Here is a 23,540-nt window from a genome sequence, read left to right on the forward strand (position 1 = left end):
CTCTCCTACCCTCACATGTTTAACTTTTACATTTTCACCTAAAGGAAGAACTTTTGCAGCTTTGCTTTGACACGTCTGAATTTCCAGCTTCACTACTTGCTATATTTTGTATCTTAAATGTCCCCCCAAACCCATTTAGTATACTTGGTCCCTAGGGTGGCACTATTGGGAGGTGGTAGAACTTCCACAGGGTGGAGTCTCATGCGAAGTCTTTAGGTCATTGGGACTGTGCATTTGAAGGTGATTGCTGGACACATACCTCAACACCTTCCTTCTTGTGTTCTTCCATGATACGAGGAGCATGATTTTGTTCTACCAAATGCTCTTGACCAGGTGTGCTATCTTGCTACAGGCCCAAACCACATGGCCAAATAATCATGGACAGTAACCTCTAAAACTGTAAGTCAAAATAAAACTTTTATCTTTATAATTTGATTTCAGATACTTGGCTATGGTGCTTCATTCTGGAAAGCTGTCTAGCACACTACTCCGACACTTTTGGGCCATTATCAAGTAAAATAAGGGTAAACACCCAATATCACAACAATTGATTCCATAAACAAGAATGAGAATAAAAACTTAGTGACTAACTGGCCAGTAGCATGTACAGTGTGGATATGCTGGGGAAAGGGATGATTCATGTCATGGGCCAGACACAGAAGAATGGCAAGAGATTTCAACATCCTATTCGGAATGGTAGGCAATTGAAAACTAATAAATTATTCATTTTTGGAGTTTTCCATTTAGTATTTTTGGACCATAGTTGAAAAGGGAATTTTTTCAGGGAGACGGTGGAAAGAAAACTGTGTATAAGGAAACTTACCATACACATTGGTCAGGTGAAATGGAGTGGTAGAATGAACAAGTGGAAGGAATGTTCCAGGCAGAAAAACATCATCAGAAATAATCCAAAGGGAAGAAAACAGCGTATAATCGTGGATTCTGTTTATGCAATTGCTGTACATGACTGTATCATAGATGAAGATAGGGAAGTCAGAACTGATGAGTTCTGAGAAGTAAGTGGGAGAAAGAGCATAATATTCTTAGGAGAACACGAGCACATTTAAGCTTCACCTGAGAACAAAGGGAAACTCTTGGAACATTTTAAGAAAGAGTAATTTAATCATCTGTGAATTTTCGAAAAGTATCTTTGCCTTTTTATTAGGAAGTGACTAAACGTGGGGGATACTGAAAGAAGAGAAAGCAGGGAGCTCTGAATCCTAGTAAGAGCTGACATCAGCCTGACTTACAGGTGCAGGAAATAAAACCAGAAATAAATGTGGCAGCCGGATGCTAAGCGAGAAAGAGGGAGGCGTCAGTGAAGCTTGTCCCTTGAAAAACCAAGGAAGAGCTGCCAGCAGAGTGAGAGAAAGCAATGCCACAGGGAGCAGATACAACATGGCAAGTTCTGTGTGGGACACAGTGAGTTTGAGGAACACATGACATGTAGTAATTTGGATGCATGGATCTGAAACTGGAGAGAGGGATGAAAACGATAGCATGTGGTCAACATTAGAAAGAGTTAGGGATCCTCTCGGAGGACAGTGCTCAGGGGAGGAGGGAGGACAGACAGGGACAAGAGACTCAAAGGAGGGGGTGAGGGTCTCCAGCAAAGGGGCACAGAAGAGATATGCAATGAACATTTGTTCAAGTAAACACTTGATGCAGATTTTTTTAAAGATCCATAGCAAAAAGCTTTTGAATCTTTAGAGCTACCATAGAGAAAATTTTAAAAGTGTATTCCTGATATACACACAAAATTATTAATAATATTGTTAGTATTGTTAATATTAACATATTAACATGTCATTTGAACTATTACCATACGCTGCAATACACCCTTCTTAGAAATACTATACATATTATTTCATGTACATTATTACAACCAGTGATACTTCTTGTTTCTGTTTTATCCATGAATATATATATAGAAATATTATGGTCTGGTAATTAATACTAGAAGGCCTGATATCAGAAATGCCTTGGTTCTATTCCTGGCTAGATTGTGACCCAATGGCTTTGGACAACTAAAATTTTTTAAGCTGCTCATCACAAATTCACATGTATACTAAGCTTCACATTATATTTTTGCTGCATTACTAATATCATTGGGTAATTGGGATATTATTTTTAGCATTAGGTGATTTATAATTTCTCATTAAACTTGCAAAGTTTAAGATTTGAATCAATCCAGCCTAAAAACTTTCAAACCATGTATACTTAATAAATAAACCCATTCTACTACTCACCTCCTAGATCTCAAAAAGATTTTTATCAGAAAAATATTAAAGCTTTCTTTATGAGGCATTGATATAAGTCAATATGAAACAATGGCCCCAATGTGCAAAAAACATAAACATATCCATTAATTCAGCAAATGGGAGCCAAACCTTCAATATTTCTGTGAATCAAGTAAGTATGAATTTACCCTGTAATGTACGACCTTCATATACCAAAGAAACATCAACACTAAAAACAACACGTGCCATGTTGGCCATGGGGTCAGCTGCACAGACTTATTGTTTATCCGAACTTGGCTCTGATTTTGATATCTGGAATTTTGGCAATTTGTATCATGAGCTATGGAAATTTGTCTGCCTCTTGGCATAATAATTTTATTTCCAAAACTATTTTCTAGTGGCATAATTCTAAGTTCTATATCATCAAACATACTTATTATGGTATCATTTGTTATAGTGAGCATTTGGAAACAAAATGTCTACACATAGACGGCTATTAAAACACATTAGGATCCTTCCAGATGATGAAATATTATGTAGCTATTTATAATTTACAACCATAAGAGTTATTTAATTACATAGAAGAATCCTTAGGATGCAATGCTGAAAAACAAAGCAGAGCAGAGTCTAGACTGAATAATATTATTGTAACTATGTTTATGCATAGAAAATTTTTTAATTAATACAAAGAAGTTTCAGCAAAGGCACTGTAATAGTGCTAATGGAGTATACAAAATTTTTCTATTTCTGAATACTTCTCAGATTTTTGAAAATATGTTAATTCTAAAAAATCACTTTATAGCAGCTTATATTTGTATATTTATCATGATAAATATAAGAGATTGTAGTATTTTTTCTAAGAATCTTCACCAAAAGTATTAGCTTTGTGGGATAATATAACTGGTGTATTTAAAACTTAGTAATTTTTAACTTTCAATAAAGCATCCAATAAACAAACAAAAAACCAACAGACCCAGAGCACATGATACTACTGCCTCTTAATATGGTTATTAATTAATGTAGGATTCCCTAATACCTCAAAATATTAAAACAAAACAAGAGAGCAAATGAGCCAAAATATAAAAGAAAAAGTTGTGTTTTTTAAAAAATGTTACTGTTCTCCAGCTGTTTGTGAAGGATAAATTATTCACATTAAAAACTCTAGAGACCATTCAGACATAATAGCTGAAACCAACTGAGTAGTTTGCTTATTTTTTTTTAAAGCAAGTAGGAAACTCAAGTGCTAGTGGATTTTGTTAAATGCTGCCATGCATTCAAGTTATAAGCAAAATATAAATTGACAAAGAGTTTGGCAAACCTGTTCTTTCTACATAAAATTCACATTGCTTCCAGTGGGATATGTGTACAAGGAATGGTTATTTTTTCAATCTTTGAAAAACTATCAAAGTTAACAAGGTATCAGTATCAATAGGAAAGGCTAAATTTACTTAACATAAATCAAATGGCTTTATATCTCTTGACAATTCTAAAGTGCCTATCGGGGCACATTTGTATGTATAACATCGTCTTATTCCTACAGAAAGATTTTTTAAAATTTTTATTAGTACATATTTGCAGTACATAATGTTTGTATTCCTTGTGTGAAATTGCTGTATGCACATAGTTACCGTTTATAAAAAGAACTTATTTTAACTATGGGAAGAAATTATGATCAGAATTGATTCTTTTGGTAAAATATAGTGATTGAAATACATAGCAGATACCGTCTCATGTGAAAAGTGAATAAAGGTCTTCAATTTGCAGTCACAAGGGAACAATTTAACATACTATAGAAACTGTGTAATTGTGTTCATCTGAACGTGTCTGATTCTCTCCTAGGGAACAATATAAACCCTAGAAGAACTTAGTAGACTTGGAATAAACTACAATGGGAATTTATGCATGGCCCACTCAGGACAATACTTGTGACTTACACCTGATGGCTGCAGGGAGAGTAAGATGTCATAAGGTGAGAGGTTGAGATCAGACCAGAAATGCCTCATTTCTGCTTTGTGATGTGGAGAAGTTATTTAACATCTCATTGGCTAAATTCCCTCACCCACAAAGCATTAGGAATCACATGTACTTAGAAGAGTTTCCCCAAAATCAAATGAAAGTATAAGTGTCTACGAAAAATGATTTATTCACAGTTTCTCATCTACCAACTTTGGTTTTCCACCTAAAGCTAATTAGTAAATTATAACACTCCTTTCCAGAGAATCATTGCTATAAAGTGACAATTGTGGGAAATGAGTAAATTTGACAATGAACTAGGGGCACATGATTGTTAGTTAATTTAGAAAAATATCAAGACTAACAAGAAGATTCTCCCAAGGAGGATCTTCACAGATATAAGAATACAACAATGTGAAGTGAAGTATAGCAAATCTTACCTGCCGTGAACAGGGTCCCTCCCACCATGAATTCTAGTAAAAATAAACTCTTTATATTGACTTAAAATCTTTATTATTATAGACTCTACTCAGTGATGTTCATAAATCTATACAAAATTAAGTTCATCATTTTTCTATTTTTATTTCTTAAGATATTTAAAATGTATATCAAAATGTTTCCGTGTAAATTTCTCAGCTCCTCCAACATAACTTTGGGACATCTCTTCTTACTTGTGTAGTTCTGGAGGTACTGTTTAATTCCCTTCCAAAGTTTAGTTTATGAGCTGAATACAAGACAGTGGCTGATGTCCTATGTAGGGAAGAGCACCTTAGAATGCTGGCTAACCCACCACCCCACAGATACCCCACAACTCTGGGTCCAGACAGCAGGGTAAAGGAGTTCAGCTCCTATGACAATAAACCCACTTATACTTCTTGACATAAAAGAATGTCTGCATTAACTGTTAATGTTTCCCCTAAGTACCTAGAACATTCCATCCTATAAGTTTAGATTCATTGTTCCACTTTGGCAAAATTGATTTCATAATCTGATTCTGTACCAGTGGCAGCTTCACCTGCTTCTTTGTATCAACAAATGCAGGGAACCTGTGTTCCCATCTTCCCCCAGTGGAGCAATTCCATGCTAAATACCCAGGAAAACCAAATGCATGTGTCCACAGAGGAATTTGTACACAAGTGTCCACAGCAGCTTTATTTACAATACATCCACCCAGAAAAATCCCAAATGCCTATGAAGAGGTAAACACTGTGTGCAAAATCCATACCATAAAACACTACTCAGCAGTAAGTAGAAAGAAATATGCAGCAATATGGATGGCTCTCAAAAACTATGCTGAGCAAAATAAACCACACCCTAAAAAGAGTGGATACTGTAGATTTACAGTGAAGCAAAACCTGAGAAGAAGCAAAATCTAAAATATTAGATTTCAAAACAGCCCTTTTCAAGGTGGAAGGACGGGCCAGGACTCACAGGGTGCAGCTGAGAGACAAAGGTGCTCTGTGGGGAGCTAGGACTCTTCTCTGTCTAGTCACACACCTCACAGACACAACAGGCATACAAGCACACCACATAGACATACATGTATGCCACAGACATACGTAACATGCATGTGCCATGTGTACTACACATACAACACATACACACTAAACACACTCAGAACATGCACGTATGCACCACACATATACACCACACCACAAACACATACACACACATGCATATATATCACACACAGGAAATACATACAACACACAAGTGCACAGAAATACACATAAATTCTCTCTACACACACACACACCACACCAAAACCATTAGCATACTACACAAAACAGTGTGCACTACACATACATCACATAAACATATAGAAACACACACACACACACACACACACACACAAAACCAAAATTTATAGAACTATGCCCTTTAAAAAGAGGCTTTGGGCCAGGAATTTAGCTCAGTGGTTTCACTGCCTGCTGCACAAGCTCAAGGACCTGAGTTCGATCCCTGGTACCAAGACCAAAAAATGTTTTTAATTAAATAAAAAGAGGCTTTTATAGTAAAAATTATGTATCATTAAAGTTGATTCTGTTAAAAAAAAAAAAGAACCTACTCAACATTCATCTACAGGTGGATGAACTGCAGTACATTTACACAGCAGAGCACTGTACAACAATAAAAAGGAATGAACTGTTGATATGTGCAGCCATAAAATAGATGAATCTCCAGCCATTTGCTGAAAAAGAAGCCAAACAAAAAAGAAAACACCGTGCATTCTTGCACTTACAGAAAGTTTATGAACCGGGAAAACTAACGTATGTGATAACCCTATCAGGAGATAGAGTCTTGACAGGAAAAAGAACACGAGACAGCTTTCCTAGGGTATTGGAAATGTTCCTCATTTGGCAATGTATACGTTTCCCAGGTGCAAGTATTTTTCAAAGTGTATTCCAGTGTGTACTTAGGACAAGTGCTTTTCACTGTAAAGTGTAGGTGCCAATACCTCGGTAAAAATTACACTGAATGAAGAGTAAGACAAAAGTTTAAGTTCTGATAAAGAGAACAGTCAGAAAGTATATTATACACATATATATATATAAGCTATGCTATTATATGAGTAAAATTCTGAGTATTAATTAATTACATTTGGAACAAAAATTCAAAAAAAAATTCCAAAAGAAGAGACAATCTCTGTTAGAATTCTGAGAAAATACTAAAAGCTACAGACTCAGGATTAAACTGTAAGGCAGGAATGGGGAAAGAGAGAGACTCTTTATTGATTACCAAGTACTGCTTTTTAAAAATATAAATGTAAAATTTTGAAATTCTTTTGAATATTCTGTAAAGACTTGGTGAAAGTAAATTTCTAATACTAATAGTGATATGGACAAACAAATGTAAAATATGGAAAGAAAATCATGCAAATTGAGACACATTATGATTTTCTAGTTGCTTAGTCTTTTAAATTTTGACTCACTTATTTCTTTTATTTTGTTTTTATTTTTGAGGTGCTAATCCATCAGTCACTGCTAAGCACATATCCAATCACTGAGCTACACCCTCAGCCTTGACCCACTTAAAGTAAGTCTAAGTACACATCATTGTAATTGTGTTTCAGAGTAGTATAATCACAGGTAACTGCAGTTAGTTTGACAACACAGATAGATAGAATCTACTAAAAACTATACTTGTGCTAGGCATTTTTCTACAGCTTCATATGCAACCAATTATTTGCTCCTTATAACAACCTTGTAACAAGTCAGTTACCAGGATTATCTTAATTTTAATATGAGGAAAAACAGACAAAGGAAAGCTAGGTAAGTTGTAAAGTTGCCCCAAAAGAATTTGCCTTTAAACCAAGTTTTCTGGTACTCATTCAACAGTTAAAGATTTAAGAATAAGCCAGCATTGATATGACTCACAACAAAAATGTTCTGTTATCAAACAGGATTAATATTTGTGGCAAATGTCTTTAATATCCCAGTGCACATTTATTCACTCTCCACGTTCCTTTGATCTCTGACACAGCTGTATGGAGTGACCTGGTTAAATGAGCTCTCAGAGCCAAGAGCAAGGCTTCTGGTTGTTTTCTTTTTATTGGTGTTTTTATCTCCCTGTTTCCTCACTTCTTCCTGGAATCACTCACAAACCCCAAACTTAGTTTAGAATTAAGTTAAACTAAGGCAGATTTATTTAAAGTTTAAAATGTGTGCATGCTATTTTAATGATTCTCCTCTTTAGAAAATGCTCTTTAATGGCTTATCAATTCTTTATTCTATTTATATCAGATAAGAATCCTGCTTTTCTGTCATCCTTCAGAGACAGCAAAATACAGATGTATGAAACAGCTGTATCAAAATCACTTTGGATACTTACTAAGAATCCAGATTTTCAGACTTTGTATTGATCATGATTTTAGATAGACAACTATTAGTCATTTGCTATTAATTCAACATGACCAATTAACTCACCATTCACATGATATGACCTGGGGATTTTTCATTGATGACCTTTATCCAGGTGAGAAAGCTCTCTTCTACCCTGATTGTTGTTAGATCTTATCAAATATCTTTTTGGGCATCAAGATTGGCATAAGGTACTGTAGTACGCCATTGTATGTAAATATCATATTTTTTGGTCCATTCATCTGTTGATGGACATATAGGCTGTTTCCAAGATGTAGCCATTATAAAGTAATAGGAAAAAAGAGAAAAAAAGTACTGTGATCCAGCATGCACAATGTATCTAAAAGTGTACCTTGACTTAGCACAATTGTCTTGCATGTTTTATATGTTCTTTGGCCTATTAGTCCAGTTTAAATGTGTATATGTGATAATTAATTTTATAAGTCCTTATAAATAAATGAATCTGATGCTATAAAAATAAAAGGGCATGGAGGGAAGGGGAAAAAAATGAGTTGGGATGTTTTGTGTACATATAGCAGTTCCCTATGGTGAGTGTGAACATTATGTACTTCAAATGTGTACAAATAAAAGTAAAACAAAAAAAGATTGTCATACAGTTTCTTTCTTCTATTGATATGGTATATTACAGTCCTTGATTTGTTTGGATGTTAAGCCATCTGGCACCTTGGGATAAATTCCATTTGAGCATAATATTTTATATGTTCTTGGATATGAGTATTTATTATGTTCTTGGGGGGTTTTTTGTCCATAGTCACAGGAGACACTGGTTTTAGAGTTCTTGTGGTGTCTCTGTCTGGCTTTGAGCTTCTTGTGCTTCCCATTGTTTATTCATTTGGTTTAGGATCTGGTTAACGCCTTGGTGGAACGGTCTCAGTGATTTCCATTTCCACCACAGTGTGCAGTACCTGCTATCACTCTCCAAAAGGCCCATCCTTGCACCTGACCTGTGCACGGCCACCTTGGAGAGATGCTGCTATATTAGGACTGTCCTCAACAATCCTTGAATCATCTAGGTCTGGTTGCCTACAGCGACAATAGGTCAGTTCCTCCACTAACTGATGCTGGTCGCTCTATTGTTTTCAACAATGCTCCTGGGCATACATTTATTCACAGTCTCACCATTCAATTAAATTCAGGCTTCTTTCCAGTGGTAGTTTCTAGGCCAATTATTGAAGTTCATTACAACCCCAAGAGTACTTCTCTTGCTGGTCTCTTTTCCTGGTTCTCTCCTCTGGACAAAGAAGTGACCACAGTTTAGCTCACTGCTCTTATGAAGCTACAGCCTTTGTTAAGTGGTTACCTCTGAAACTTCCATTGTTTCCAAGGTCATCCTGAGCCTTGAGACTCCCATGTGCCTTTCCCCAATAAGTTGGTTCCCCAAGGGAGGGCTTCTGAGCTCTCTGTTCTCACAGCCTGCTTCTGCCCTTAGGCAGAAAGAACAATGATGCCACTGCTCTAGAGCTGGGGTTTGGAGAAAAGGGCAATTTCTCTCTGAGTGACTCTATCTTTATAAGTGGAACACAGAGCTTGCCATTGGCCTTTGTTCACCTAGGCTTGCCTCTGTAGCGTGGAAACTGCTTGAAGGAGCAGGATCCATGCCATGTATTCTCATCTTACTGCTCCTGGGGTGATGCCTTTGCCCTGTATGTGGGAACTAGAGGAATAGAGGGAGCCCCTGCTCCCTGGGACAGGAAGTCTGCATTCCTTGGTTAAGCCTTCTGCCATGTTTAGTTAATGAGTGGAGGGGACCACCTCATGGATCACACTGTAAGGACAGGCAGGGGTCTGTAGGCCCAAAAAGAGTAAAATAAGAGCCTCATTTGGAAAATTTTACCCTAATCTGGACTAAAAGAGTCAAAATTTTACTAGAGGAATTCCTTTAGAAAAAATTAAAAGGTCAAAGGTAGAAAGAGAAGAAATCAGATACAAAAGGGCACCAGATACCACAAATGACATAGGAATTTACAACAAAGGAAAGAATGCTCTCTAATGGAGAGATTAATCAGAGGAAGAGAGGACAGGCAAAGCAAGGAAGAAGCCAGGCATATGAAAACCAGGATACTCCCCACCTCCAGTAAAATACAAAGGAGACTAGGGGCAGCCACCTAACTTAAAAGAAAACTCTTTTTTAGTATATAAAAATGCACACACCTATGCACATATATATATATATATATATATATATATAGTGCACTAGATAGGATAGTGTTATAGTACTGCACTAGATATGCAACAATCCCCTTAATTACTAACTCTAAGCTGCCTTTTCTATAAGGTTCCTCCCAACCAACCTATAAATCCCAGAGATAAGGCCCCTAACAAGGACAAAATGGAGGGAGGAAATTAAATAGAGACTAACAAAAGGAAAGTGCATCTGGGACCCATCTCAAGATAGCCCAGGAAACCAATTAGACTGTTAAAAGTTCCAAGTATCCACATGGAGGGAAGGGCCCCAATCCTAATAAAAGAAACCAGGGACAAAGGGCTCACAGGTATCCATCATTTTCCGGAACCCCTGCTCTCTCTCCAGGGTAGCTCCTTTCTGTCTTCTGCTTTTTTCCTTCTTACAAATAAAGTGTTTTCTTTTCTTAAGCTCTGTCCCTCCAATTCATTATTGGTGCTGAGTTTTTGATGCCAACTAGCTGCTCACCCTGACACAACAAAATCCGACAGTTTACCTGAACACCAAAAGGTAGCAAATAAATAAAAGTCTCGTTATTTACTGTCTAGTCCTAGGACAGTGGGCAAAGAGAGTCCTTACTTTTTCCCTGTACTATTGAACAGTGGATTTTCTTGTTTTGTTTTGTTTCATTTTTGTTGTGAAGTTGGTCCGTACAACTCATGTTTTGGAACTGGGGAGACCCAATACCCTTCAATTTATGTGAATTTTTGTTTTCTACTGGCTTTTCTCTGTGGTTGTTTCTTGTTGTTACAAAAATGTTGAATTTGTCTAAGAAAAAGAACACTGGAAATTTTATTACCACTTATTTCACCTATCTTTAATTTGTACATGTATTAAAATTTTCTGCCAGAACAGTGACACTTACATGTTAAACATGTGCTACTACACAGACTCCAGATACAGTGCTTAGTAATTTTGCTGAACTTCATGTTTGAATCTCAAACCTTGGAAGCTGATGTTCAGGAATAGAAGGGTTTTCAAGTAAGTAATCACCTAGCGTATCTACCCAGGAGGAACTTTTCTGTTCTCTACTTAACTACTTTTCTAAAGCAACTTAAATGAAACAAATAAAACTTTGTTTCTTTGTAAAATATGTTCCTCATTAGAGAAATAAATAGATACGTAGCACTGTACGTTCTGGGTGTGTAAAGTGGCACATGCCTGTAATCACAGCTACTCCAGAGGGTAACAGAGGAGTTTAAGGCCAGCTTGAGCAATATAACAAGACCCCATCTTAAAATAAAATAAAAAGGGCTGAGGACATAGGTCAGTAGTAGAGTGTTTGCCTAGTGTGGAGGAGATGCTGGGTTTAGTCCCCAGTAGTACAATAAACAAGCACAATAAACAAGCAATGCATATCTGTCATAAATATTAAGAAATATCTGGATCCTAGCAAATATTTTCACATTTTAAAATTTGGTCTTTCAAAGATTTCAGGTTAACTGAACACGAGGATGGGGTCCTACTATCCTACTATAGTGTAGGATCCTTGAAGGCAGCTACAACTTTGTAAATCTTTCTATAACTCTCAGCTCCAATCACAGGGTCTGAACTATTGTAAATATTTATTAAACATACTTGAGAGTGATTTAGTCAGGGCAAGAACAATTTGAGATAGTAAAACAAGTAAGATATCGTATAATATTCCAATAATAGATTTTTTTGGTTTTCAAATTTTATGCTTTATGATATTTGACGGGTCCTCTCAGAAGAGATCCATTCAAGATAGGAAAACTATGTGATATATAAATTATACTTTTAACCCTTCCAAAAATCACTTCAAAGAAACATAATATTTTAGCCTGAAAGTATGATGAATTATTAACTCAACATTCTTCCTCAATTTTTTCAAATGTGGATTAAAACAAATGCTTTGGACTAGAACTTCACTCAGAACTACCTTTTCCACAAACACTATTCTATTTTAAAGGTTCAATTGCATATTGCAATCTTTTTCCTAAATAAATAAATAAATTGCAAAATGAAACTATATATGTTATAAATTCCAGGTAACTTAATAACATTTGTGTTTCAAATATCTGTAAATTTAGGAAGGAAGGTAGCAGTACATGAGCAGGCACAGGTAGATATTGAGGTAGACAATCCTAATATTTTGTTTCTAGCTCTATAAATAGCCCTCAGATAGAAAAAAAAATGGTGAAACAATCCATTTTTTTCCTAAATTATCTCTGTTTATTAACATCCTGGTTAATTTATCTTCCATATTTCATAAGCTATGCCTAATTATCCTCATATTCCTATTTGTTACACATCATTACTGACCTGTTCTCATTAGGGCTTCCTAATACACTGCAAGATAAAGTGTTCCTTGTGTTGGGAAGCCAAGGGATCCAAAAATCAGCAAAATCTATTTTTATATCAACCAATTAAAATGACATTGAATTTTCTGTACTACATAAAACTGTACTATGCTCTATATTATAGCTTATGTTTATATCATGTGTTAATTTTTATAACTGATGTCTTGCATGTGCACAATTAATAAGGTTTAGATGGTCACCCTAAGCTTTCTATAAAAACAAAAATTAGACTTTTCACACTGTAGCTGGTAGGAACACCTTAAAGAGTACAACTTAAGTAGTCAGACCTTGCCACATAACCACTGAACCATGACCTTGCATAACTGCCCCCTACCTGAGACTTCAACACTCTTACCTTTTGACGTTCTCTCAAGCCTTTTAACTATTCTTGCCAATTTTACTGCAGATTTTTCCCTTTGCTTCTCTCATTTATGTAACTGATAGTGTTACTATATATATATATATATATATATATATAATCTAGTAAAAGAATTTAAAATGAAAAAAGAAGGTTGAATTACAACCACTATTTTAAAAGTAGCCTATCCAGAATCAAAAGTAAGCTACTTTTTGTCTTATTTACCCTACTATGTATTCATCTCAAAATTGAGTTTCTCCCTTTCTCTAGTTCCTTCATCTCTCTTAGCCTCGATATGCTCAGCTGCCAAATGAGAGAGCGTTCTGGTGAGCTGCAGTGAGAAGCTATGCAATGGTGCACATGCCCTGCATGCAGCACTCTGCAGCACGCAGTGGTAGCTGTCCATGGCTATTGTGGTGACACAGCCTCCTGACTGTTCTCTTGGGGTCTAGTCACCTTCTGTCATAATCCACACTGACCTATCATTTCAGTGATGTATCTGTTCTCCCACTGGTGCTGCTGCCTTATGAAGATCAGAAGTTTAGGATTCTGCCTTCAAATCCTATGCCTTTCACAAATGTCAGTGAAAGAAGGGCTTGAGGAGGGCTTCATTGCTTCTAAGCCCTGGTTTTTTTGTATGAGTATGAGATAAAATATATATACAAATTAAATATATAGATATACATAGGTATATAATACATCAATATATATACCGTCTCGTGTGACTAAAATACAAATTAAGTTAGATGAAAAATATGGAGTTTAGATACAATTGCAGTTTCAATGAATATTGCCTAAATATTTATTATCATCATAACTATAGGAATCTTTCAAGGATTTAGTAAAATGTCACGTGGACTTTGTTTTAATCAATTCTTATACTGCTAACATAATGATGATCTGAAGTATTGCTTCAATTTCAAACATCACTCTCGATTTGTTCCTAAGTTCATTTGATAGTAAAAAAAAAAAAAAAAATCTTATTCAAACCGATTCTCTTGAGCCAGAATAATGTCCCTCATCTTGGTTCCTAGTTTATTCTGAAAAAGTATAGAGAAAGAGAGAAAAAGAGGCACAGGTGACATTTATTATCCTCATTTTATGTGCCCCCTGTTTTCTGAATATTCAACAGAGTTTGTAAAATGTTTCCCATCATAAGTTTTGAATATATCTATGATGTTTGATGGTGCATTTATTTACATAGCATGATAACTATGGAAATATAACCATGCAATTCAGCCATTTAAAGAATACCATTTTATATTTTTAGTATATTTAGTCCCAAATTTTCATTTTTTCAGCATTTAGTTTAGATGTTTTATATATCTTTTGTTAAATTTATTTCTATTTTATTTTTCATGTTATTAATGAAATTGTTTTCTTAATTTCATTTTCAAATGTTTTATTGATGGGATATAGAAATGGAATTGCTATTTGTATGTTAATCTTGTACCCGGCACACTTGCTGAACTCATTCATTATTTCTTTTTAATGGAATAATTTTTAATGGAATCCTTAGAATTTTTCAAGGCAGGATCATGTCATCTGAAAATAGAGACAGTTTTACTTCTTCCTTTCAAATGTAGTGCCTTTCATTTCATTTTCTTGCCTACTTCCTAGCTAGAACTTCCAGCACAATGGTGAATAGCAGTGGAGACAGTGGCCCCCTTGCTATTACACCAGTCTTAAAGGGAGAGTGCTCAGTCTCTCATTACTAAGTGTGATACTAGCTGTACATTTCTCTGGAGTGTTTTGTTCATTATGATGAGGAAGATCCCTTCTGTGCCTAGGTTGTGGTATGTTTTTCAGATTAATAAGGGGTTAAGGTGTTGGATTTTTGTCAAGGGCTCTTTCTGCATCTACTCACATAATCATAGTGATTTTGTCCTTTGTTCTACCATCTTGCTGTGTCACATTAAATGAATTTTAGATGTTAAATCTACCTTTCATTCCTAGGATAAATCCTACTGCTTCAGAATGGATGATCATTTTAGTTAAGATGTTGCTGAATACAATTTTCTTGCGTATTGTTGAAGACTCTTGCACCTACGTTTCTGGAGATTTTGTGGTGTAATTTTCTTTTGGTGATATCTTTCTTAATGAGAGCAATACTGACCTCATGGAATGCATTTGTAAGCATGCCCTTCAGTTCTGTTGTGAGAAGAGTTTGTATTGAATTGATATTAATTCCCTTTTAAATGTGTGGTAAAACGCACCAACAAAGCCAAGTCGGGCTTAACTCTTCTTCAAAGGGGTTAAGTCATTTAGTCATTTTACTTTTAGTCACTACACTTAGATTTTTTGTTTCTCCTTGACTTAATTTCAGTAGCTTGTGCTGTTCCAGAAATTTGTCCATTTCATCTGTTTCTAATTTTTTGGATCATGAGGGTGTGATGATCTCCAGGGATTTATGTTAGACCCAGCAAGAAAGAACCAACCAGAGAACGATATTAAATCCACACAGGAGTTTATTACCGGCTGGGACCCGAGCCGAGCATGAGACTCTAGCCCCGACTGGGGGGAGACAAACATGTTTTATACACCTTTGAAGCCAACAGTTCCTAGGCCCCCCCTATGGGATAGAACTAGTAAAGCAAGCAAAAGGTACAGAAGCGAATGTCCTGCTGTTAGAACATTTGTAAAACAATAGTTGATTAATTGTTATTTCTAAAGAGACTTTCTAAGGGGAGGAGGTTTTTAAGCTTCCTCCTTCTGAGTTCATCTAAAGGACAGGCAGGTGGGTCAAGCAGCAATATGGAGTCTGTCTTGCTAACTAGGGTCCTTCATTTTAGTCTGCTGGTGAGTGTGTAACTGACTTGCTGTTGGAAGGTGAGATCTGGTTGAAAGAGATGGGTCATTGGGGATGTGGCCTGGAAGGGTTCGTCTATCCCCAGCCCCTTCCTCTCTGTGTCCCAGTCACCATGATGTGAGCTTCTTCTCCTCTGCCATGCCATCTGGCCTTGGAATGAGCCAACTATGGACTGAAGCCAGTATAAAGCACCAGTTTTCCAAAAGGGACCGATGTACTATCCCAAGGTTTAACGACATGAGTTGGAGAATCCCCAAAGAAACAGATATTCTAACAAATTCCTGGTGGTAATTAAAAGGGTTTTATTCCCTTCGCAGGAGAATTTGTTGAGTACCTACACTATTATGTATGCGTTTACTTTCTACTTCAGCTCCCCCTGTCTCCCTGCCCTGGGGATGTACAGTGCCTTTCCACAGGGACGCTGAGCTTGGTCACATGAGTTTTCTCTGACCAATGAAAGAGACCCAAGCTGAATTTTAGAAAAAAGCTTGCATACTTCAGCTTCTTCTGAGGATCCCCGACTTAGCATACAATGTTCTGGAAAGGATGCTGGAAGAGGATGCCAGCTAGAAAGCAGCTCCTGCAACCATGTCTTTCTAGACCACTGAGGTCCCAGCTAGCTACTGAGACTAATACTCAAGGGAGATCACACTTAGGGTGTGTTAATAACTTTTCCTCAAGAATGGAGTCCAGCACAAGGGGTCCCTTACAGGCTACTTACAAAGTGAAAAGGATGTTTTTAAATGTTTTCATGAAGCCGAATGTGGTATTCATGAAGCCTGGTGTGATAGCGCATACTTATAATCCTAAAGCAGAATAAGTAGAAAGGGGACAAGGAAAATCATAATTTTAAAAATAAAACTGCAACTTCAGGACAAAAGCCAAGTTAATTTTTTTCCCTTTTTTTGGCCAGTTTTTAACTAGTAAAAGTTATTTTTTACAGTAGGAGTCAGCAAACCTGCAACTTATTTCACAGGTAGAGTGAGTTTAAGCTCTCCTTCTCCACCTTGGACCCCATCCAGTAACAATTCCAGCACTCTGGGAGGCTGAGGCGGAGGGACTACAGGACCCTGCCTACTCTATGCCAACTTGGGAGACCCTATCTCAAAATAAAAAAATAATTTTAACAAGACTGGGAATGTTACTCAGTGCAGAGCCCCTGCTTTCAAACCCCAGTACTAGAAAAAAACAAAGAAAAAAACTCTGCTCCATAGGTAGAACTATGCCCAGTGTTGACTTTCAGTATAGCCAAGAGACACATGGAAAAGGGAGAAATCCCAGGATGGAATCTGGCCAGGGAGATCAGTGGTCTCTAGGAAGACTCAGAGCTGGGCCAAGAGGCAGTGCTTCCTCCTGGATGGGAGATCCTTAAAATGCCTGTGCATTCAACATTTAAAGAGATATCCAGTGAATGTCCTTCATTATTTCTTTTATCAAGTAGTGTATTTATTGTCCTTTCTTTTGTTTTTGTCCCAACTCTTGCTTTTTCCCATTATAAATCAAGTGATTGGAGGGAGAGTTCACTGTCACGGGCCTAGGTAAAGGTCGCATCTGAGGCCTCCAAGCATTCTGTAGGCAGCCTGGCGCTGGAGCAGGATGAATCCTCCACTGGGGTGTCACTGTGGGTAATGGAGTCCCAGACAGATTCCTAGGTTATTGTTTGCAAGGAACAAAGAATTGAATGTGGCATAGGATGGTAAGGAAAAAGCAGCACAGTTTAATCAAACAACAATACACTCCAAGTGGGCGGGCTAAGGTTGGGGATCACAACACTGAGGACACTGGGTTTAGGGATTTAATGTTGGAACGGGTCTGGGGCACCTCACATTGGGACTTCCAGAGCATGTCTGACTGACAATGTGATCGACGAGATGCTAAGTCATGTCAGCTGTGTTTCCTGTGCATGTCCTCTCCCATAGTTCACTGTGTTATAATTGGATATATGCAGTCCATCTGCGTGAAACTTCAATGCGCTTCAAGTGAAGAAAAGTCACTCTATGTCATGTAGGAAGATTTGGCACTCATGTGTCCTGGTTTAGGGTTTTGGAATTTCCAGGGCAGGGGCAGGGGTCTTTGTTTTCCTTCTCTTGGTTGGCTCTGGAGCATTGCCCAGGTTCAGCGGAGTGGGAGTGGTGCATCAAGAAGTGGAGGGGAGCAATCCCATAGCCCTAACTGTACCATCTACATTAGGAGTAGGGGAGACTATCTTGGGAAGGACAAGGAGGGAAATATGTGTGACCAAATAACAGACTAAGAATTTGTGCTGGTTGCCAAATTCTGTCTTTCTAGTCCTTGGGGGGAAATGATAGAATTGAATTTCCTGCCCTGTTTTTATGGGGCTGAGGATGAAAGGGTCATGTGAGGAATTCTAGGGTCAAAATGGTGGTGAAGAGCATTGAAGACCAATGGCATGGGCCACTTCTAGACCAGAGTATTTAAGCACCGACACAAGCTCCTTAGAGCTCTCCTCTTCCTGTCTCTCTGCTATGGCAGCTCCAATATTTTTTTTTTCCTGGGGGCTGGGGATTTAGCTCAGTGGTTCCGCTGCCTGCCTTGCAAGCACAAGGTCCTGAGTTCAATCCCCGGTACCAAAAAATGTATATATATATTTTTTCTGGTACTAGGGATGGAACCCAGGGCCTTCACACTGAGCTACATCCTGAGCCCCTTTTTGTAACTTTTTAAATTGATATAGGGTTTCACTAAGTCACTAGGTTGCCCAGGCTGGACTCAATTGTGCCATCTTTTTGCTTCAGCCCCCTAGAGTGCTATGAAATCTTGGCAGCTGAGATCTCAAGTACCCAAAAGGAACAGAGACTGTCCTCTCCAAACACAGCCTCAAAATGGGCATTTTGCATGTGTTTTTTCTTTTGACTTAATTCTTTGTATTAGGCATGACCTAGTCTACACTGAATAACACAAAACTTTCTGCCTTCCAAGAACCTTTTAGGCTACTTTAAAAGAGAGAAAATACACAAATTTAAGAGAGATAATAACACAAATGTTACTTCAAATGCTGTAGTGAAGATTTTCACAGTAGGGACTACTTAGAGATAAGGACAGGGAAAAGGAACCAGAAGACAATGAAATGTGCAGAGCACTGAAATCATGAGCTAAATTAAACCTTTCCTTCTTAATGTTGTTGGGTATTGGATACTGTGTCTCAGCAACAGGAGAGGTAAAGCAGTCAGTATATTAGAAAAGAATAACCACAAATCAGTAATCTAAACTCCCTCCTTTAGTATATGAGTAAATGCCTGAATAAAATGTGCAATATATTTGCAATGAAATATTACTTGACAATAAAAAGGAATAAAGATACTGAAAGATTGATGAATTTAACCTATGTAAAGCAAAAGAAGCCAGATATAAAAGACAGCATATAGTATGATTCCATTTGTGTGAAATATCTGGGAAAGGAAAATCAATGGAGACAGAATGCAGACTAGTGGTTGCTGAGGACTACAAGTCAAAACAGATAAGACCTATGAAGGAATATGAAGGATCACATAGGAGGAATAGAAATGGTCTAAAAATGATTTATGGTTGTGGTTGAAGTGTTCATAAACTTACTAAAATTCATTGAGCTATATACATTTTAAATAAATGAAATTTATGACATATAAAATATACCATGGTAAAGCTGATTTAAAAAATAAAAAAACTTCATGCATCCATGAAGAGATGGCTAATACCTATAGCCTCCCAAGGAGATGTCTCACATGCAATTTTGAAATTTTCAAATCACATTTTGTCTCATATTCATTATTTAGTGCTGCATATTAAATGCCCACAGACCCAGCTGCTAAAAACAAGACATATTTATTCTATCGCAGTGTCCATGTGTGAGGACTTTCAACACAGGTCAGCTGCGCTCCCTGCTTCAAAACCTCACAAGGCTGCAGTCTTGTTTGTTCTTCCATGTTATCATGCAGAGGCTCAACTGGGGGAGAATTTACTTTGAAACCCACTCAGGTTGATGAAAGAATTGAAACCTTCCCTCCCAACTTCTTGCTGGCTGTTTTTTGGGGACCCCTAAGTTTCTTGACACACAGGCCTCCTCATGTGACCACTCACTTCTTCAAACCCAGCCTAGGGGAGGGTCTCTAGTGAGGTCCTCCAACAAGGTGGTCATGGAAGTGACAGTCTGTCACCTTTGCCATATCCCATTGGCTAGAATACAACAAGGTCCCACCCACAATGCAGGTAGTGCACCTCATAGTGACTTGAACTCCAGGAAGTGGGGATATGGCCATGACAGAGTGGATCTGCTACAAGTGTCAATTGAAATTTAATGGATACAGACAGCTCCCAGAACAGAGGATACCTCTGGGTCAGTGTGCCACATCTCTGAGCCCAGAGGATGCTTCCAGGTCAGCATCCCATGGCTCCCAGCACAAAGGACGCTTCCAGGTCAGCGTGCCACAACTCTGGGCACAGAGGAGGCCTCTGGGTCAGGGTGCCATGGCTTCCAGCTGAGAGGAGGCTTCTGGGTCAGCATGCCACAGCTCACAGCCTGGAGGAGGCTTCCGGGTAGGCTTGCCACAGCACCCAGCACAGAGGAGGGCTACGGGTCGGCATGCCATAGCTCCCAGCACAGAGGAAGCCTCCAGGTAGGTGTGCCACAGCTCCTAGCACAGAGCAGGCCTCTGGGTCTGTGTGCCACAGCTCCCAGCACAGAGGAGATGAGCCGTGCGGGTGCCAGGAAAACCCCCACCCCACCCCCCACCCCCCATCGAAATGAGAAGACACTTAAACAAGCTTCAGAACCAGACTTCCAGATAACCTACAGCAACCCCAAAGGGAAACAAGATGTAACTCTCTGATACTCAACCAACTGGACTCCCTGAACTAGCAATGAAAGAGGATCTGGAAAAAATGAAATCAGAAATAATTTCTCACATAACAGCAGGGATTGTGCCCATAGTGCAAGACATGATTAATAAATGTAGAGAAGACACAGATAAAAAAATACAGGAGCTGAGGGACATGATAGAATCCCAACATAGGAAACAAATTGAATCCATAAAACTGATGCAAATAGATTTCCAGGAGATCAAAAACTCCATTGAAAGTCTAGGCAGCAAAATTAGCCAATGTGAAGACAGAATTTCTAATATAGAAGATAAGATTGCAATTAGTGACCAGAGAAAGAAAAATTTCTTTAAAATTGTAAGGAACCATGAGAAATCAATCCAGCAATGGCTACACAATGCAAAGAAAAATAACACAAGACTGACTGGAGTAAATGAAGAAACAGGAGAGAGTGCAGATGACATGAAAAAAACTGTTCACAGAAGTGATGGCAGAAAACTTCCCAAGAAAGGGAAAAGAACTTGACACATGGATAAGCCACACATATAGGACTCCAATTAGCCTTGATCAAAAACTTCTACATATAGGCATATAATTGTTAAGATTCCAGAAACCCAACAGAAGAACAAAATTCTACAAGCAGTGAGAGAAAAGAAACAAATCACATGCAAAGGAAAGCCCATAAGAATCACAGCAGACTTCTCAATGCCATCCCTCAAGGCAAGAAGAGATTGGAGTGATGTTTTTCAATCCCTAAAGGAAAACAACCTCCAACCCAGACGGATGTACCCTGCAAAACAATCTTTCAAAATTGATGGTGAAATAAGATACTTTCATGACAAACAGCACCTTAGGAACTTCATGAATACCAAACCAGTACTCCAAAAAATTTTAGATCAAATCCTAGGAAATGACAATGAGGATCACAACTGCAGGAAGCAAAGCAGAATGAATCCACTGGGCATGACAAGAAATTAAAAGCAAAAGGGAAGAATCAAACAAAAAGAAAAAGTCATGACAATGATAACTCAATACATATCAGTAATAAACATCAATGTTAATGGTCTCAACTCACCAATCAAAAGTAATAGACTGGCAGAATGGGTAAAGAAGCAAGATCCAACAATATGCTGCATACAAGAAGCACACTTAATTCAAAAAGAAACTCATAGATTGAAAGTTAGAGGGTGTAAAACAATACTCCATGCAACGGGAACCCAAATAAAAGCAGAAGTAGCTATCCTCTTTGCAGACCAAGTGGATTTCAAACCCACACTGATTAAGAGAGACAAAGAAAGACACTATATCCTTGTAAAGGGAACAATCCAAGAGGAAGACATGACAATCATAAATATCTATGCAACAAACACTAAAGCATGCAACTATATCAAAGAAATAATAATGAAAAAGAAAAACATATAAGCACTAATACAATAGTAGTGGGGAACTCAATACCCCATTGTCACAAATAGATAGATCAACTAGACAAAAAACAAGCAACAAAATACTAGAACTCAATCAAACTCTTGAACAAATGAACTTAACAAATGTTTACTAAGTGTTTCACCCCACAAAATCAGAATACACATTCTTTTCAGCTGCACATAGTTCATTCTCCAAAGTAGACCACATACTCACTCATAGAATATATTTAGGTAAGTCCAAAGGAATTGAAGTTATCCCCTGTATATTATCAGACCATAGTGTGATGAAACTGGAGATTAATTGCAAAAGAAACTGTAAAAACCTCATAAACACATGGAAATTGAATGAAACACTTCTGAATAACCAGTAGGTCACAGAGGAAATTAAAGAAATCAGACAATTCCTTCAACTAAATGGCAATGACAATACAACATATCGAAATCTATGGGACACAATGAAAGCAGTCTTATGAGGGAAATACATACCAGTGAATACTCATATTAGGAATACAGAGCAAGCCCAATTAAACAACCTTATGCTGAACCTCAAGCTTCTAGAAAGAGAAGAGCAGGACAAACCCAAAGCTCATACAAGAGAAGAAATTATAAAGATCAGGGCAGAAATCAATGTAATGGAGACTAAGAAAACAATACAAAAAAAAATCAAAGAAGCCAAGAGTTGGTTCTTTGAAAGAATCAACAAAATTGACAAATCCTTAGCCAACCTTATCAGAAAAAGGAAAGAAAAGGCCCAAACCCATGCAATTAGGAATGAAAAGGGTGACATTACAACAGACCCAACAGAAATCCAGAGGATCATCAATACCTACTTCCAGAACCTATATGCCAATAAGGTGGAAAACATAGAAGAAATGGACAGATTCCTAGACACGTATGAATGAAGAAGACCTAAAAATTCGAAACAATCCAATATCAATGACATTGAAAATGTAATTAAAAACTTACCAAACAAGAAAAGCCTGGGTCCTGATGGCTTCACCATTGAATTCTACAAGACATTTAGTGAAGAACTACTGCCACTACTGTTTAAACTCTCCAATGAAATTGAAAGGGAAGCAATACTCCCAAATTCATTCCTGGAAGCAACCATCACCTTGATCCCCAAAGCAGAGAAAGACCCAACGGAAAAAGCAAACTATAGGCCAATCTCACTAATGAACATAGATGCAAAAATCCTTAATAAGAAACTGGCAAATAGAATGCAGAAGATCATCAAGAAGATCATACACCCTGATCAAGTGGGATTCATCCCAGGAATGTAGGGATGGTTCAACATACACAAATCAATCAATGTAATACACTATATTAATTGAGCCAGGGACAAAAACCATATGATCATCTCATTAGATGCAGAAAAAACATTTGACAAAATTCAACACACATCTGTGATAAAAAACCTACTAAAAATTGGAATAGATGGTCTCTACCTCAATCTGATAAAAGCCATCTATCAAAAACCAACAGCTAATATCATACTAAATGGTCAAAAGCTGAAATCCTTCACACTAAAATCAGAAACAAGACAAGGATGTCCAC

Source organism: Heterocephalus glaber, unplaced genomic scaffold, assembly GCF_053883595.1.
Source record: "Heterocephalus glaber isolate CG9 unplaced genomic scaffold, H.glaber_assembly_v1.0 deba00000281, whole genome shotgun sequence".
NCBI classification, from domain to species: Eukaryota; Metazoa; Chordata; class Mammalia; order Rodentia; family Bathyergidae; genus Heterocephalus; species Heterocephalus glaber.